This window comes from Protopterus annectens, chromosome 2.part2 (assembly GCF_019279795.1).
Source record: "Protopterus annectens isolate FY-2018-M chromosome 2.part2, PAN1.0, whole genome shotgun sequence".
NCBI classification, from domain to species: Eukaryota; Metazoa; Chordata; order Ceratodontiformes; family Protopteridae; genus Protopterus; species Protopterus annectens.
Window position 1 is genome coordinate 321,419,869 of NC_056730.1, and position 17,612 is coordinate 321,437,480.

Sequence of the window (17,612 nt, forward strand, 5' to 3'; positions counted from 1 at the left end):
TTCCAACTCATACATGGAGGCTTTACAATTTGAAACGTTGAGAGTCACCATTTCTTTGTTTACGGTTCCAAAGTTAGATCTGGTAACACAAAAGGTATTTTCCACTGGAATACTTAGAAGATCTTCTTGAAAATTAAAATGGAAATGGATGCCCTTGTTAATATGTCTGTGGCTAGAAATTGTCCTGTAAATAGATTAAATCATATTAAAGATGAAATAGTTTATACTGGGAATAGTAAATTCACCCCCATATTAATCAGTGGTTTTATCCCAAAAGTTAAAGTCATTCTGATGATCTAAGAGCTGTATATTTCCTATTCCTATTAGTATAAATTCCCAAGAGATGCAATACATTATGAGGAATAATTGGAAATTGATTTAAGTAACCAAGATGTAGTGAATTTTCTAGGTGATTAACCTAAGTTTGCTTACAAAAGAGGTTTTAATCTAAATGTGATTTTGGGAAAATGTAATGATAGCTTTAATGACATAAGTACAGGTAAAATATGAACTTTTTCTTGCCAGAATTGTAAATATTGTAGATATATTAATGAAAATCATAGTGTTTATTTTCCCCATTTAGGTAAGTACATTAAAGCCAGGCATATCTATAATTGTAAAACTGAAGATGTGGCTTACTTTGCAAACTGCTGTAGCTGCATGAGTTTTACATTGGAAGACTGTGAGAATGTTATCGCAAATAATTTATGAACAGCTATTAAAAAGAAGGATTTTACTACTGCTCTTGCAAAGCATTCACCGCAGTTTATCAATTTTAGGAAATTTTCTTTTTTTGTCACAGAAGCAGTGGATCAGAATTTATTTGTCGAAGGTTTCAATAATGTACTTGAAAGTAAAGAAGTAGCATGGCAGATTTCACTCCAGACAGACAATGAGCCTGGATTTAATGAAAGTATAAATATCAAGTGTATATTAAGAAGTAAACTCATTTAGATTTTTATATACTTATTTGTATTTATTTTTAAATCTGTACCAACTTTTGCACTCTGTTTTTTTAAATAGAAGGCAATTGATATGTTATTAATGAGATGGTTATTTCTGATTGGCTGAGGGTGTTTTAAACTAGGACACATCATGTATTTTGTGGGTATTTAAACTTTAATTATTGTTAATATGGTTTTATAATGAAGTTCTAAAGCTCTTAAAATGTATTCGGGTGTTCAGCAGTTTATTTCCAGCAAAGGGGTTTTCATTGTTTGTTTTTTTACCCTTTTGTGTTCCTCTAGAATTTGTTGCATAAACTGTGTCTTGCAAACCTCTATTAAAGTTTTTTTTTTTTTTTTTGTTAGGAGTAAAAATCTATGGGTAGTTCATAGTTTTATTGCCAGTCTCTTTGAGTTGTGCTTTTAACCACTAAAGTTGAGCTTGGCAAATTCTGGTACTTTATGTTCAAATCAAGAACAATGTCATGGACAGTCTGTGAGTCCTGCTATATCTCTTATTTAGCACTCTACAAACATACATTGGCAAAATAGATTTGAAAATTATTTCCTTTATGTCATTCAGTATTTAATTTCTAGTCTATGCATATTCTTTTCCAGTTCTACTATTTCTTCCTAATGTTTAGAACTATCAGCTCTTGGCCTGATGCTGCCTGACCTTTTACGGGTTCTCACTGAATTCAAAATCATCAGCTTCTGGTTTCTTATTTTCTTTTCTTTTTTTTTTTTTGTCTTTAAAAAGTAGACTCTGCTGACCTCCGTTAACGTTAGCTACTGCAATTTCTGTATCCTTCTTTGACTTTTCATTCTTCTTTAGAGAAGCCATATCTTTTTGGCTTTCAGTCTTTCACAAATAAATCATTAATGTTTTCATTTAACTCCTGTTGCATCTGTTCATTTATTACTCTCTGGATAGCAGCGATCACAGTTGACCAATGTAAGTTCTTGGTATAAGGCTGCCACACTTCCTTGCAGACTTTTTTTGTAGTGCAGACATAATTTGCCAAGTGGAATTGCAATACTTTGTTGCAGTTGCTTAGTGGTTTCCTGCTATACATCAAAATTGTTACACTTGCCCATTTGTTTCTTGTCATTTAGCCAAGCCTTGAAAATGCATCAGTGCTTGGTCATGCAGCACTTCATATGGATTTTACTGGTGTCTGTAGTTTCAAGTTTCATGAAAAACATTCTGGAGGTGTAGTGGCTCAGAGACAGTTCAGCATTTTTCAGCATTAATCACTATATGTAACATTGTTGATGCTTATGACTTTCTTGTCAGTTTCCAGTGGAACATCAGCAGATGTTGAATAAATGAAAGTGACAAGTGTACACTTCTACCATAGGAGTTTAATGAAACTACAACAGTTAAAACAAACAAGATGCTTTTTTTTCTTTGATCAAAATAGAAAACAGTACCTTTCCAAGAATTCACAAATTTCCATAGTACCCTCAGCAATTCCAGAGCACTCTTGTTTAGAGAGAATTCCTGTTAATTTATCAGTTTCAGAAAACATTGCTTTACTATTTGTTCTGTTGGTTAATACACACACTGGTTGCTGCTCAATATCAATTCAGAAAGTTCTCTCTCTCCCTCTGTCTGTCTCTTACACACAAAACTTTACCAAGTCTTGGATTTCCAAGTTACATCACTGTAACTTCCCAGTTGATGTTGCTTTGCTAGAAATCTCTAGTGTAGCAGCAGACGAAGGTTAAAAAGAAAGTAAACTCAGCCGAATGAGGTGTTGTCCATCGTTTAAAGCATCTTGGTACACACAAATTCTGCAAACATAATACACAACTCACAACAAACCTCATTTTCTTCTGCACAATAAAGAGTGCCTTCTATTGTTTCTCACTTTTATTTTAAAGATTTGTCACATCATTTTTCTCAGCAAGGTTTTCTTTTCTTGTTAACCCTAAAAGTTTCTGGATATTTACCCCAGCTACATTTTTAGCCCCCAACTCAGCTACCTAATTAACCAAGCTTAGAAAAGAATTAAGAGATGTGTAAAAACTGTATGCAAGACAGAAAAACAGCGAGTGTGTTAAGTAGAATAAAATGAACTATGAGACTAATGGCTGCTTTGGAAAATATGGAAATATATCCTGATACTGACTGCATAAGGTGTTACAACACACAAGGCAAAATGTATTTAATCAGTTATTTAGAAACTGTAGTTAAAAGATACAATTTTACTAAAATGTGTAGAGTGAGAGAAACTTTTCTAAAAATACACATAATACATGTTCTTGAACAGTCATGAAAATTGTTTATTTATTTTTATTTTATTTACCTTTTGTTGACCTGGTTAGTTACACTAGGCCTCAATCTTTTTTTCAGGGGAGACTAGAGATAGAATTTATACTTACTAGGGGAAACTTCTCCATGGCACTGAATACTTCAACTTTCTCTACTCGTTTTGCATCCACCAACTCAAACAGATGAACTTTGTTTTAACAACTCATCCTGAGGGATGGCATACTCTGGAGTACAGCACTCAGTAATGCTGCTCTACGTTGTCAGTAATGGCAAATTAATCCACTAGCCAGGGGTAAGACTAGAAGCCACAGCCTTCTGATCTTCTAACAACAAAGGCAAATGCGCTACTTGTTAAACCACTTTTGGCTATTTGTGGCACAGTAAGTGAATTTTGTGGAAATTGATATTCAGAATTAGTAACAAAAGGAGCAGTCTAAAACGTGATCAGTGAAGTTCATAATTTATAAAGTATTGTGTTTAAACTAGACACAAGGACAGAGGGTAATGTAATGTCTGCTTAAGTGTTTTAAACAGTGAATCTGAAGGAGAGGAAACCAAAGCCTTTTGTGTAGATTGCTTACATGAATTTGCTGGTCAGAAATTACAGTTTTGTGAATATAAGAATGCTTTAAGTTTTCAGTATTTGGAATGGAAACTACAGCATAATTTGGTAGTTTGACTCATTAGATGTTTGCTAGAGTGAAAAAAATTCATAATGTGGTTGTACAGAGTTCTGATTTGCTTTGAGAGTATAAACTCTTGTTTACTGGTCTGGGCTGTTTACCAGCAGAGATTCATATTCAGATAACTCCTGTTGTTTTACCAGTAGTAGTCTTCATGGAAATGTTCAGCAGTTTGGATGAGCAAAATTGAAAGAGAACTTTACAAAATGTAGACTACAGTCACTGATTAATAAACATAACCTACCAAATGTGTGAACATCATGGTTGCTGCTATGACTGAATTGAGATATACATACATGGGGTGACCTTTTTGCAGTTATAGAAAGAGCTTTATTCACTTTGCACAATACAGACATTTTTTGCTCTTTCTAATGCAGAACATTTCTCAGTGCTTGATTGATATTAATACAGGACCTCGTAAAATAAAATTTGTTGTAGAACGCTCCGGGCCATGTGCATTTATTTGCCTGTGGGAAGATCAAATTTCAAAAACTTCCATTTCTTATTTGTTCAGCACTAGAAGTGCTTCAGTAAGCAGTTGCATAGATGGTTAAGGGGGTTTTAAAGATCTTGGAATATAATTGTTGATTTACTGATATGGAATGTGATAAAGGAAGAGCACGAAAAAGGACTAATGATGTTGCTGAATAGACTGAGACAGTATATACCTTCAAACTAAAATGTGAAGTGTGAGTTGCAGAGATAAATGTATAGCTCACATTTAAACTTCAAAAAGCTTGAAACTAGATGATTTGAAAAATCAAAAGCTGTAGTGCAGGCGCCTCTTCCAGAAGACAAGCAAGTGCTTATAAGATTTCTTAGTAGATTGCAGTATCTTTCAAAGTTTATTTTAAATATATCAGAAAAAGTGTGGCATTAAAGAATTGATTGAATAATGTGTGGCATGATATTAGTGCCAAGAACAAGAGAAGAGTTTTGAATTGCTTAAAGCAGTGATTTTAAACCTTTTTGTGGTGGAAGAAACATATACAAATCACCAGATGAGTCAAGGAACTTTGAGCATTCCATTTGCAGTGACCATGTGTTATTTGATGATATTTTTGTGACAACGGTATATGTATAACTATAATAATATAGAGCATTTTTGTAAACTGGAAACAAGATTGTAACTTTAAAATGTTAAATTTGCAAAGACAATAGCAACAAAATGAGTTGGATTAGAATTATAAAATCACTGCCAAGTGTAGAACCTTGTTTGTTAATGTGATAGTTGCAACTGAGAGTTTCTGCAAAGCTGCTGAATTCATAAGTGAATTTTGGAAAGACACACACAATTTCTCTTCAACTGAGAGCATATTGTGTTCTTATCTTTAATATTAACTATGACCAAAAATCCTAATTCACATATGTAAGGTAGTAGAGAAGTCAGAGCTTTCTGAGCAAGATTGGGATACTTCTTTTCTGCATGAATACAAATTCCTTACAGAGCCATATTAGCTTTAGTTTTCTATTATTGTGTTATTTAACTTTTCCTTCTCCTTGACAATGAGCAAATGTGCATTGGGTTTAAGATTTCTACCTGAGATTCTGACACAGTCATAATCATCTGAATGATGGAAAGTATTAATTGAGAATGGTATGTAAAGTGTCCAGATGATTTTAATATCATAGGCAAAGTTTCCTCCTGGTTTGTCTCAGCAGCATTAGGAACCACATTTCAATTTCCATTTGAGGCATGTGTTTTTCTAATTTTAACTGCAAGTTTGCCCTGAGAAGCATTGATTTTTTAAGCACCTTTATTGAATTATCAATTAAGACAAAGGCAAATATACAATACAATATACATGACATATCTTTTCTTTGCTACTATCATCAGTCCAACATTACAAAACCTTGCTGAATCCATGCCTTCTTGTAAACCCCACTCCTCTTCCTGAACATTATTATGCATGTATTTTTCACACAATTCCCATTTACATCTGTGTAATTGGCTCCTTCTCTTTTCTAAAGATCTCTGCTCAAAAGAAACATTTCCTTACTTGCAGCCATTTTCTTACCAAAAAAAAAAAAACTCTTGATACAGTACTCTGTAGTTAATTTTTAAAATGTGCTGATTACAATCCCCAAAAATATGTTCCCAGTTACCCTTTCTTCTGCATCATACCTCTTAACATTTGCTGTCTACTTGGGGAAAAATTCCTTGAAGTTTGCTTATACAAACACTTCCAAGCAAAGACACTAAACCTTCTGGACTTGGTTACTTACTTCGGAGTCATGCGCATGTCTTCCCATTGTTTTCTAGTAAATTACTTTTCCAGTCTCTCTTCCCAATCTTTTCTAACCTCCTCTGATTGATTCTTATAGTTGTCTTGCAGTATTTTATATGCCTTACTAATTACCCCCTTTTAGCATCTACTGCTGTTCTACATTGAACTAAAAACTCTTACCAGAACAGATCTCTTGCTTAAAGTCCCTTTCTTTTTGCCTGTACTCTGAAAAAGAAACTGGGTAGGGAAGGCAAGTCTCTAGCCTGCAATCCAAATGTCTTCTTTGCCTCATCAAACTGTATTACCTTTCCTGCTTGACTTACTTGCTCCCAATATCTTGGTTCCTTCACCAGGTTTCTCCAGTAAATTACAGCCCCATTACCTATTTTCTGCACCTCTACTTGTAGTCATCAATATTGAAAAATCTCCTTTCTCCATTATCATATTAGCTTAGTTCTTAGATGACTATTTTGTTACTTTATGGATATAATATTCTGTATGGTTGCTATTATTCTCCTTAAGGATCTGCATCCAGAATCCCACTTTGTCTTTATTTCTTGAATTTCCTCCTTGCTTTTTCATCTCATTCCTTTCCATTTTGAATTATAACCTTCTGCTTGTGTTAGGTTTATGAGCCTTAACTGTATAGCCCTAAAATTGCCCTTCATATCAGATAAATCTAAACCACCTTGTTCTATTGGAAGGATCAACGTATTCCACTTGCATCTTACTCTGTGTCCCTCCCAGATAAATTCCTTCAATTCTTTATTAATTACTGTCCACAATTTCTCCTTGGGTTGATAAAAGTATGCCTGACCCACATACAAGACTAAAGGGAGTAAAAACATCTTCACGGCTTCTATCATGCTATCCAGACCCATAAATAAGAGTCTCCAGTTTCTCAATTTTTATATTGTCTTTTCATTAGTCTCTTCTCATATATCCTTAGCTGCCAAAACAGAAGCCTTTTTAATCCATACTCCTAAATATTTAATCTTATGGCCCCATAAATATGGGTATTACTGAACCAGTTCTTGTGTGGGTATATAATTTCAGCTATAGGCTTTGTTTTATCTTCATTAATTTTATATACCGAAAATACTTGAATCTGTTTCAAAATGTTCCACAACACTGAGATATCTTTTTCTGCATTTATCAGGTAGAAAATAATATCATATGGAAATAAAGCCAATTTTTCTTGGTTACCATATCAATTATATCCTTGGATTTCTGAGTCCCTTATTTTCTTTGCCAGTGGCTCTAAATATAAAGCGAATAACAAAGGGGAAAGAGAACACCCTGCCTGATTCCTCTGTTCAGACACAGCTTATCTGAGAGGAACCCTCCCACTTTAATTCTTCCACTGAATCCTTCATATAACCTTATTATTGTTTCAGGGAAAGCAAATGCTTCCAATGCCGTACTCATATAATCCCAGCCTACTCTGTTGAATGCTTTCTGTACATCGACACACCTAAACAGAGGTATTTTTTCATTCTGCTTCCCTCTGGATCATCATTCTATTAATGTCGTCAAATGTTTATCTCCCCTCCACAAAGCCACACTCATCCATATCTGTCAATTTTGGCAACACCTTTGTCATTCTTATAGCTAGTATAGCTGTAAACACTTTATAATCATAGTTTAAAATTGAAATGTGTCTGTATGAAGCTGGGTCTGAAGGGTCTTTGCCTTCTTTAGGTAACACAGACACTGTAGTTTTTTCCCAAGATGTTGGTACTTCCCCTGCTTTTAAAATAGTGTTACAGTTGTGCAGATCTTCATCACTTTCTTCCCTCCTAATTTCCAAACATCCACAGGAATATCATCCGTTCCTGGAGACTTTCCAGAAGACTGATTATATATCACCATTTTTTATCTCTTCACCTCCTATCTTAACTATTAGTTGTTGAGCCTTGTCTACCTCTAAACTTGGCATAATTAAGTCTTCCGTAAATATTTACATTTGTACTCTTTATTGATTTTCATTATTTCTCTGCTTTATTCAAATGTTCATAACATTTCTGGAATATAAAACCTCTACAAGATCTCTGGTTATTTTTAGGTTTATAGGTGGTTACTGGGCTATTGACCAAAAGATCTTTATAAGCCTAACCATGTGTACCCAATATAATACTAGAGAAATCTTGCCTAAACACGGGATCTTAGCAATGACTGCCCTTATCTAGGAAGGTCTAGGTGAAATCCCTGACAGGAATTTACAGTTTTCAATCCAGTCATCTAGGCTAAGTTTAAACAGGGTCATAGAGGGGCTTTGTTTGGTGTGAACTGGTAGCCTATTCCAGAAAAGTGGCAGCCTCTGAGAGACTTAACTCTCTCTCTAGCAGGTCCTGTTTATGTTGCAGGCCAGGTTAAAGTCCCTGGAGCAGGTTACCTTGTCCCATTTGATTGCGGATGTGCAGCATTTCCATTAGGTTTGGATCTGACATTGCACTGTATGACAGGCACATGTCTCGTGTAAGTAGTCTGTATTCTACAAAGCACAGTGACAGTGACTTCAGTTTGTCAATTTATGACAGTTGCTGGAGACCCTTGAATTTTCTTGCTTAGAAATCTCTGATTTCTCTCAAGTTGCAGTAGGTGCCTGATAAGGTATATACCAAAACGAGCATTGTACTCAATTATTAGCCTGATGAGGGTTGAGTACAGGGGTGTTATGACCTCTTTCGCTCTTGAGGCAATGCCTTTGCTAATGAGGTATGCGACGTAGAATGCTTTTCTTACCATAGTAGTCATACGGTGGTCAAAGTTTAGGCTCCAGTGAACTTGCGTTCCCAAGTCTCTCACTACTGAGTTGTTACTTAGGGTATTTACATGATAGTCTGCAGGGATATCATTTTTATCGAAGGGGATGATGATGCATTTTTTTGCATTGAGTTTGAGTTCATGGTTTGACACCAGTCATGGACCCAGCACTGACCTCTGTTTAACCCCACTGGTGACAGGTCTGATGGTTGAGGTAAAGTCCCCAACTTTGACTGACTGTGATCGGTCAGTGAGCCAGTTAGCAACCCACCTGATGATATAAAGTTGATATTCCTATTAATGTGGGAGAGTTTATTGATGATGCCCAAATGTGGGATTGTGTCAAAGGCCTTGGCTAAGTCAAGGTAGGCTGTATGCACAGATTTGCCTTTGTCTGTGGCTCTGGTGACATTTTTGAAGATGTCCACCAGGTTCAACAAGCATGACCTGCTTTTTACAAAACCAAACTGTGTCAGATCAAGGGTTTGGAGATCACCTATATCCTTATTTTATAAGGTCCATATGATTTGTTGCATGGCCTTACAGATCAGGCTGGTTAAGCTTATAAGTCTGTAGTTCCCAGGATCTGTTGCTGTGCCCCCTTATGAAGGGGGGTGATGGTTGCTGTTTTCCATTCAGTAGGGATAAAACCAGTTCTCAGACTGTGGTTGAAGAAAGTACTTAATGGAGTTGCTAACTCATGTTTTACACCATTTAAAACACAACCTGGGATGCCATCCGGACCCACGAACGCTGTGTTTTTGGCCTTGGAGAGAGCATTAATGACTTGCACTTTGGAGATGCAAGGTGAGAGGGATGTAGAGGGAATGCTTTGTGGAATGTTTGGATGGGACAGGGGGTGAACTTTTCACCAGATTTGTCAGCTAATTGGTTAGTTATTTTCGCAGGATCAACTTATGTGATGCCATCCACAGCCCAGTTCAGCACATATCTGTGTCCTACCTTTTAGGTTATAGATGTAACTGTGAAGAATGCCTTATGGTTATCCTTAGCTACAGTTGTTACATTTTTTTTGAAGTGGCCCTTAGAGGATTTTACAAGTTGTCTTATTTGTTTGTTCAAGTAAAGGAGGGTGCTCTTCCAGTGCTGGGACCTCTCTTTTTATTCTTAGACAGCAGCTTCTTCCTCTTGGTGTATAACTTATTAATGCTAGATGTCTACCAGGGAAGCTTGTTTTTTCTTGAGGATCTTGATTTGATCCTATCACGTACAGCTGTGTCAATACATTTGTAAAAGTGTTTGTACAGAGTATTTGTGTATACCTTAGTATAGTTGTCAATGCCATCTGTGGGAAAAGGAGCTTGGAAATTATTTATGCCATCCCTTAGGAGGGTATAATTAGCTTTGGTGAAATGTTTTAGCCTGATTTCACCTAACAGGGGTTCAAGTGTTAGAGATACTTCAAATGCGACTGATTTGTGATCAAATTTAACCAGTGAGGGTCCTATACTTGTGGTGGTGAAATGGTCACCCATGTTGGTGAGGACCATGTTGAGAATATTGAGCACCTTGTGGGGTTGCATACTATGTGTTCCAGGGCATTAATGTTAATAAAGTTCAGGAAGCTTTGTGCAAGGATGTTGGTACTTATATACGTTTCCCAGTCAATGGCAGGATAGTTGAAATCACCCGTCACTAGAGTGTTTGGTTATAATTTGATTTACTCAGGTAGGTCCAAATAAACAACATGGCTATCTTGGTTCATTGAAGGAGCCTATAGCTAATAATGACTTGAAAGTGTGTGTGTGTGTGTGGGGGGGGGGGGGGTCTTGCCCACAGTTACTTTTACTTGGAATAGAATTTTCCTGTCTAACCAGTCTACAGGTGTATTTATCTTTGATGAAGATAGATACTCCTCCTCCTCTGGTTCTCACATGTTCATTTTGCAGTCTGAAAGTGTGGAAGGCATTGTAGCCTTGCAAGTCCTGGGTACTGTCTTTGGCCTTGAACCAAGTTTCTGTGACTGTACAGATGTCAACATCCTCCAAGGAGAGGAGTGTTTCCAGAGAGTGCAGTTTCTGATATAACTCATACCGTTGAGTAACATAACCTTTAATTTATGTGTGAGTGATATTTTCATGTCAGAAATTTTGTTCTTGAGACTTTGACTAAGAAAGGCACTATGGGTGAGGCAAATGCCTTAGCCAGTAACCGAAAGCCTAGAGGCGACAGGTGAAGACCAGCTCTGGCAAAGCAGCGTGGTCAGTCAGTCATGTCATCCCAGGCTGTCAGGAACTGGATCCACTTAGAATGACACCAGAAACTAAGCCAATTGTTAAAGTCAATCATTTTTTGTTTATGTAGTGGTATCATCCTAGATGAGGGTAGAAAGCTGCTCAGGGCTAGGAACATACCTGCCTGGGACACATATTCATAGAGCTCAGTCATGTCTCTCTTCATATAGTCCAGTGAGGTACAGCTGAAGACATTCACACCAACGTGAACTATGAGGGAGTCATAACAGTACTTGTTGAGTGACCTGAGTGCATGTGTGATCTGACCGTTCCTGGCACCTGACAGACAGCTGACTCCTTGTCCATCCTGGTGAGTGAAACATCTGTGTGTCTCAAAATGGAGTCATCTGTGACTACAAAATTTGGTTTAGATGTGCTTTGCCTTAGGGGTTTATTTGGTGAGACACTGGTGCTTGTGTTTTTATGTGTATTGAGTGATGTAGGTGCTGTATTAGGTGCAGCATGTTTGTATTTGGAAGGTCTCTGGTGTTTAGCCAGACTTCTGTTGAGTACCTCCATGTATGATGGTTTATGTGTTGAGTGCATGTATTGCATAAGAGATGTAGCATGTGAGCTGTTACTGTTCTGTGTGTGAGAGCAAGGATTCCAGATTCTTAGTGTAAATGCATCTCTCACAAATTGTACTTGGGTGATTTAGGAGTAGAGGGTTGTCAGTATACTTGAGGCAGTTGCTACACTGCCTCAGGATACCCATGTCTATCAGGCTGGTTGGGAAATGGAGGGGAACCAACCATCCATAATGCTAGATTAAATCCTGTTTTCACAGTGGGGAGAAAAACTGGAGGGCTGTGGTATAACTGGATGCTCTAAACTGGGTCTGTACTAATGGGGTGCTCTACAAAGGGTCTATACTCGCAGGGGTTCTGTAAATGGTATGAGACTATTGTAGATTTTGTGGTTTTGGGACTGTTTAAGGGGCATAAGTGCAGCTGAGGTGCTGTCTGAGCAGCTAAGCACAATTCTTGGCTGGATCACGGGTAGCTACTAAGGAAAAATGTATCTGATGAAGTTTTTGCGTCTATAGCCACCAGCGGTTACGCCTACTGCACAGTAGTGTGTGATGGTGTATGGAAGTGAGCTACACGTAAACAAATGAATACAGCAGAGGAATGGCTGGTTGCCTAACTCTGTGGAGCTGTATTAAAACAAGCGCAAACCCACACAAATGCGGGCCTTCTATAGCAACAGTGAGCAAACTGAATTAAACAATTTAACTAGTATAAAAGTTAAAAACTGAGCCCTGTACCAGTAATCTTCAATCAGCTGAGTCCTAACTGCACTCTCCTGCCACAAGGGTGCAGGCCGGCGCTCTCCAACAAAATAGAGCCTAGTTTAGTCCTCTATTTAAAAAACAGAACAAGAAGCAGACAAAAGTGTAACAAATCAGCAAGAACAATTTTAAAAAAATCAACAATATAGCAGAAATACAGTTTAAAAGTACAAAATACCGTATAAAATTAACAGACTGCAACAGATTCAATTGACTGCACAGATGAGTACAGTAGAGCAGTAGGTTCCCTAGGTTTGGCTACAACCCTTTCAACATTCTGTTGCCTAAGTTATTGTGCTAAATGTTTGTGTGCTCTACAGTTGTTACAAAAAGTTTCTAAACTGCAGTCTTTCTGTACTCATGTATATTATCCAGATACTCCCTTATTTTCTCCTTAACACTCTTCATTTGCTCCTCCTCTTGTTCTGTGAGATTCCCTTTATTTTGCAGTACTTTAACCTCTGTCAGCCCCTCTAAGTAATTTCTATTACTTCTTAACTATATCTCTTTCTGTTTTAATTTGATCCTATTTTAAACTCCTTTTTCATTTTATCCCACTCACCTACTAAACCTTCTAAAGATATATCTATCTTCCTAATAGCTCTCAAATAATTTCCACTACCAATTCCTTAAATTCGTCTTATTTAACAGATAGGTGGGAAAGCACCAGTGTCTTATTTTCACTTCATTACCCTGCATTTTTATCTTAGTTTTTAATGGTGTATGATCAGATATAGTTATTGTATGTATATTGAAAACTTCAGCTAAATGCACATGTTCCAGGTGAAATATAATTTCTATCTAGTCTAGCCCAATTTGTTTACCTTGGGGAGTAGTATGTAAATGCCATCTGAGTTCCTACTACTGAATTCGCATCTTTCATACCAAGTATATTCATAAATTACTTCAGAAATCTACCCTTTTATTATATTGTCCCTTTTAGGTACCCCTGATAAATCTTTACTATTGCAAATCAAATTCCAGTCCTCACCTATAAATATATTCCCTGGTGAACACTGATTATTTCTCCCAAAAATTTCTTAAGATCCACAATAGCAGTTTTTGGTGGAATATAATAAATACATGCCATTGCAATCCTCCTCCCTTGCCAGTAGACCCTTCCCACCACAAATCTACCATTTGTCTTTTTTCCCTATCTATCACTATTGGAGTCCCTCTTGCAATTAATATAATTACTCCCATTTCCTCTGTCCCTGTCTTTGTCAAATTCACATGCTCAGTTCTTTCAAAATGTGTCTCCTGCAGCGTTGCTATTTGCACTCTGTATTTCTTAATATAATTCAATACTCTCTTCTTTTTTTCTATACCTGTAAGACTATTCACATTCCAGGATCATATGGACAGCATTAACCATCATGATAAAAAGCTATTGTTCCCACCTATTATAAATGAATTGTTCAGAATGTGTATTTCCAGCTTTTGTGTTACATGCATGTTCTAATGTTTGGCAGGCTGATGTTTTCTACAGTTGTTTCTCTTCATCTCCATTTGAACCTGTGTCACATTTTTCAAGATATTTTGTTTTAATGAAAACCCTCAAACAAAAAATTAAATTCAAAACACCCCCATCCTCTCTTAACTTGGAACAAACATACAAAACTATGTACATCTTCAAAACATGATGTTTTGCCCTCCAGAAGGGAACAGTTGCACCATATTAACGGCTGCACTTAGAGTTTTTTTAAAGATCCAAATGACTCTACATCACCCCAGCCTACAGATTATTCAGCTAACAGCCTAGATGATAGAATCTGAATTCCTCTATTTTCAGAACATCTGCAGAAGGTATTGAAGCTAAAAAAACCTCCTATGAAACAGTCTTATTTCTCCAAGTGAAGGAGATGTTCTGGTTGGTCTATCAGCAGAATGTAGACCATTTAAAGGTGAGAAGTCCTTTCATTCTCCAGTATCTGTGTGAATTGCTGAAGTCTGTCCTTTCTTATTCATTTATTACAATTCGTCTTTCAGATATTTCAGCTTGTCTGCCCTTTGATCCACATTTCTTCTTTATCAAAAGTAAACTGTTTTTGAAAGGAGTACTGCAAATTCATCCGCCTAAAAAAAAACAAATGACTCCTCCCAGGGATCTTGTCTTAGAAAAATGTACTCTTTCTTTCCTTTTGAACTTGCTCATCAGGCCAATGTAAAGTTTCTTACATGAAAAATAGTGTTACTTATTGCTCTGATGTCAGCTAGGAGAGTGGCTGAGTTTCATGCTCTTACAGTAATTCAACGTTACCTCACCTTTCATAAGGATAGAGTATCCTTAATAATCAACCCTTCCTTCTTGCCAAAAGTACTATCAAAATTCTATCTAAATCAGTCTGTTCATCTCCCAGTGTTCTTTCTTAAATAAAAACATAAAGGAGAGAAAGTCCTGCATACTCTGGATGTCCACTGTCAACTCAGAGTCTACACTGCTACTACAAATGACTTCAGAAATTCCCCAATGTCAAATGTGGATTTTTAGGACTTCATTATGCTTCTAAAAATTCAGGGGGTCTCTGTCTACCTTCTTTATGCCTAGCCCCATCAATCAGTAATGTTAAGATCCTTTGCCGGTCTATACCATTTTGTCTCTTATTCAGCTTGGTCAGTTTCCCTAATATATGCATGTCTTGTTCCCTGCCCGCTCCCCTCTTATCTTTTCATTATTTTGTTAGCTGGCACAAATATTGTATGTTACATGCTTGTGCCTGGAGAATTTACAACAAAACTACTATTAGAAGTACCTATCAGTATTTAAAAACTGTTTTTTATGAATGTTTTTTTTTTTTTTTGCTCCCTTTTGCAGCAAATCCAAAATTCTCACCTTTGTATAGATTCTTCCCTCTGCAACTATGAAGCAAAAGGGCAGATTCTTTCCATATCAGTTATTGACAAGTATGGGTTTGAAAAGAGATGGTCTCTTTTTAGATGACCATGACTTATCCTAGACTCACATTCATTCTTTTTTCCTTTTCAATTACCTTGTGCATGTACTGATCTGAATACAAAGGACATGTAGCCCAACCTATTTAACTCCATGCTTTTGCAACACATCATTCCCCTTACGAAAGAAACAAACCTGAATAAATGTAGTGTTGCCCCTCTTTATGCCTTTTTATTAAACATGTTTTTATAACCCACTCAAAGATTTTCAACAGATTTATTCTTCTTGACTCACTTTCCCTCTTAAAATTCTCAAGTTCTCTCTATTCTGTGTAGGCCATTTAAGTTTCTTCAATCCCAAAGGTGAAAAATCTGTGCTTGAAAATGCTTGCATCACTTATTTGTAACCATTGACTGGATTTTTTCTCCAGTGTCTGCTCCTACCCCTTGTGAGTAATGTGGCTACAATGACACTCAAGTTGGTTGAGAACTTGTTATCTGGAGTTGTATGAATTGGTCCTCCCTCCAAGCTACTTTTCTAAATCATTTCTCTATTGATCCCAATCAAATCTGAGATGTGATAGTTTGTGGTTTTATACAACAGTTAGATATCCTTTGCCTTTTCCAGATCTTACTCATACTGGAAAAAAGTGATAGCCAGACACTGGTTTGATATTTCTCCTCCCAAAATAGACTAATTTTTGGCAAATACTATTTATGGAAAGTATACAATACTGAATATCAAGTGGCATTGTGTGGAAGGTTCTTGCCCAGATGTTTGCATCTTTGGTCCCCATTCTTAGAATTTAATGATCTCGGCTTACACGTCAGTTCATATGCTACTAGAATTATGCAATGATATATTAACCTTCAGGAAATGTATACTTGGTGACATTTCAGGGCTAGCTGTCTTTTTTTTCTATCAATTTTATATTGAATGTAATGTGAGATTAGACTGTGACTTTTATATTAACCAGGTGACCCACATATTTTGTATTTTATATTTCTCTCTTTTATTTCTCATTTCTATTACATATTCTGCATTTGATAGTTTACCTTTATCTGTTTTACTTTGATATGTAACTACAAGTTACCGTTTATGTAATTAACTACTGTTATGGCATTTAGATCAAATTTTTCATTTTTATATAATTGGTCATGCAGTAATTTTCTGAGTTGCTCGCAATCCATTGATGTTATGTGATCCTATCTCGCCTACATTCTGAACTGATGGGCTCTTATTGGCTGAGCTATTCTATATCCCAGGATGCACCACCACTACCAAGCAAAGGCGTGGTCTCTAAGTGGTTTTCTAAAGAATTTTCTGTCAGGAATTTTCAAAGCTGTTTTAATGGCTATCTTTGTGTATGATTGAGTTTTACTGATTTTTTTGTGGTAAATTTGTCTTTCATCTTGTGTGAGTTTTGTGAGGTGGTCAAGTACCTGTTTTTAGTTAGAGGGTTCTTGGCCCTCCTGTTGTGTGATTTATTTGTTGGGCTTCCCTTTTCGCTGCTTTCTCTTGTTTAACTGTAAAGAGAAATATTTCGAAACCCATTGTACTGGGTTAGATACATTGCTATATATATTTTTTTTTCCTGTGACAAAGTGCATACTAACTGTAGGCAATTATGTCTAAAGAGCACAGACCTTCAGGGTTTAAAAAATGTACCAGATGCAATTACAGTCCAGTCGGAACCGACCACCAAGAAATCTTGGCAGGCTTCTCCATCAGCTCCACGGACTTTTGGCCGGTGAATGGTCTGCCCCGATGCTCCAGCCTCCCTCCTCCTCGCTTGAGCCGATGGCTGGAGCGGCTCCACTGATTTTGGCCCAGTCTTCCAAGATGTCGGATTCGACATTGACAGGGTGCTCCAAAGGCTGTTTCAGTCTCCCAAAAGTCAAAGTTTCGCCGTCTGCTGTTGTGGCTTTAGGGGGGACCCTTCAGGATTCTGGGGGGTCCGCCTTTTTAGAGCCAGGAGGCGCTTTGGCCAAATCTTCTTTGGTTCTACACACACACCGTCTCACACCTACCTAGGAGACTGGTTCCTTGGTACTCCCCTGTCTCAAGACACCTGGGGCCTGAGGTTATTCCCCTTTCCAGGGTCCCTCTGAAGAGTCTCTCACCTCAGACACCGATCTTGATGATCTCAGATGATGTCTCGACATCTTGGAAGTCCTCAAACAAGCTGGCAGACCAAAATGAGCTCCTAGATTTGATCTCTGGAACTAACAAATTTTTGTCGTGTGGCTGTAGATGCTCTGGTGGTGGCATCTG

At 37.1% G+C, this 17,612-nt stretch overlaps 1 protein-coding gene across 1 annotated transcript in view; it reads left to right on the forward strand.

Annotated features, from left to right (window-relative positions):
• The window catches only part of PAM (peptidylglycine alpha-amidating monooxygenase), a 2,584,515-nt gene that overhangs the window by 1,872,279 nt on the left and 694,624 nt on the right, over nucleotides 1–17,612 (forward strand). The window lies entirely within an intron of this gene.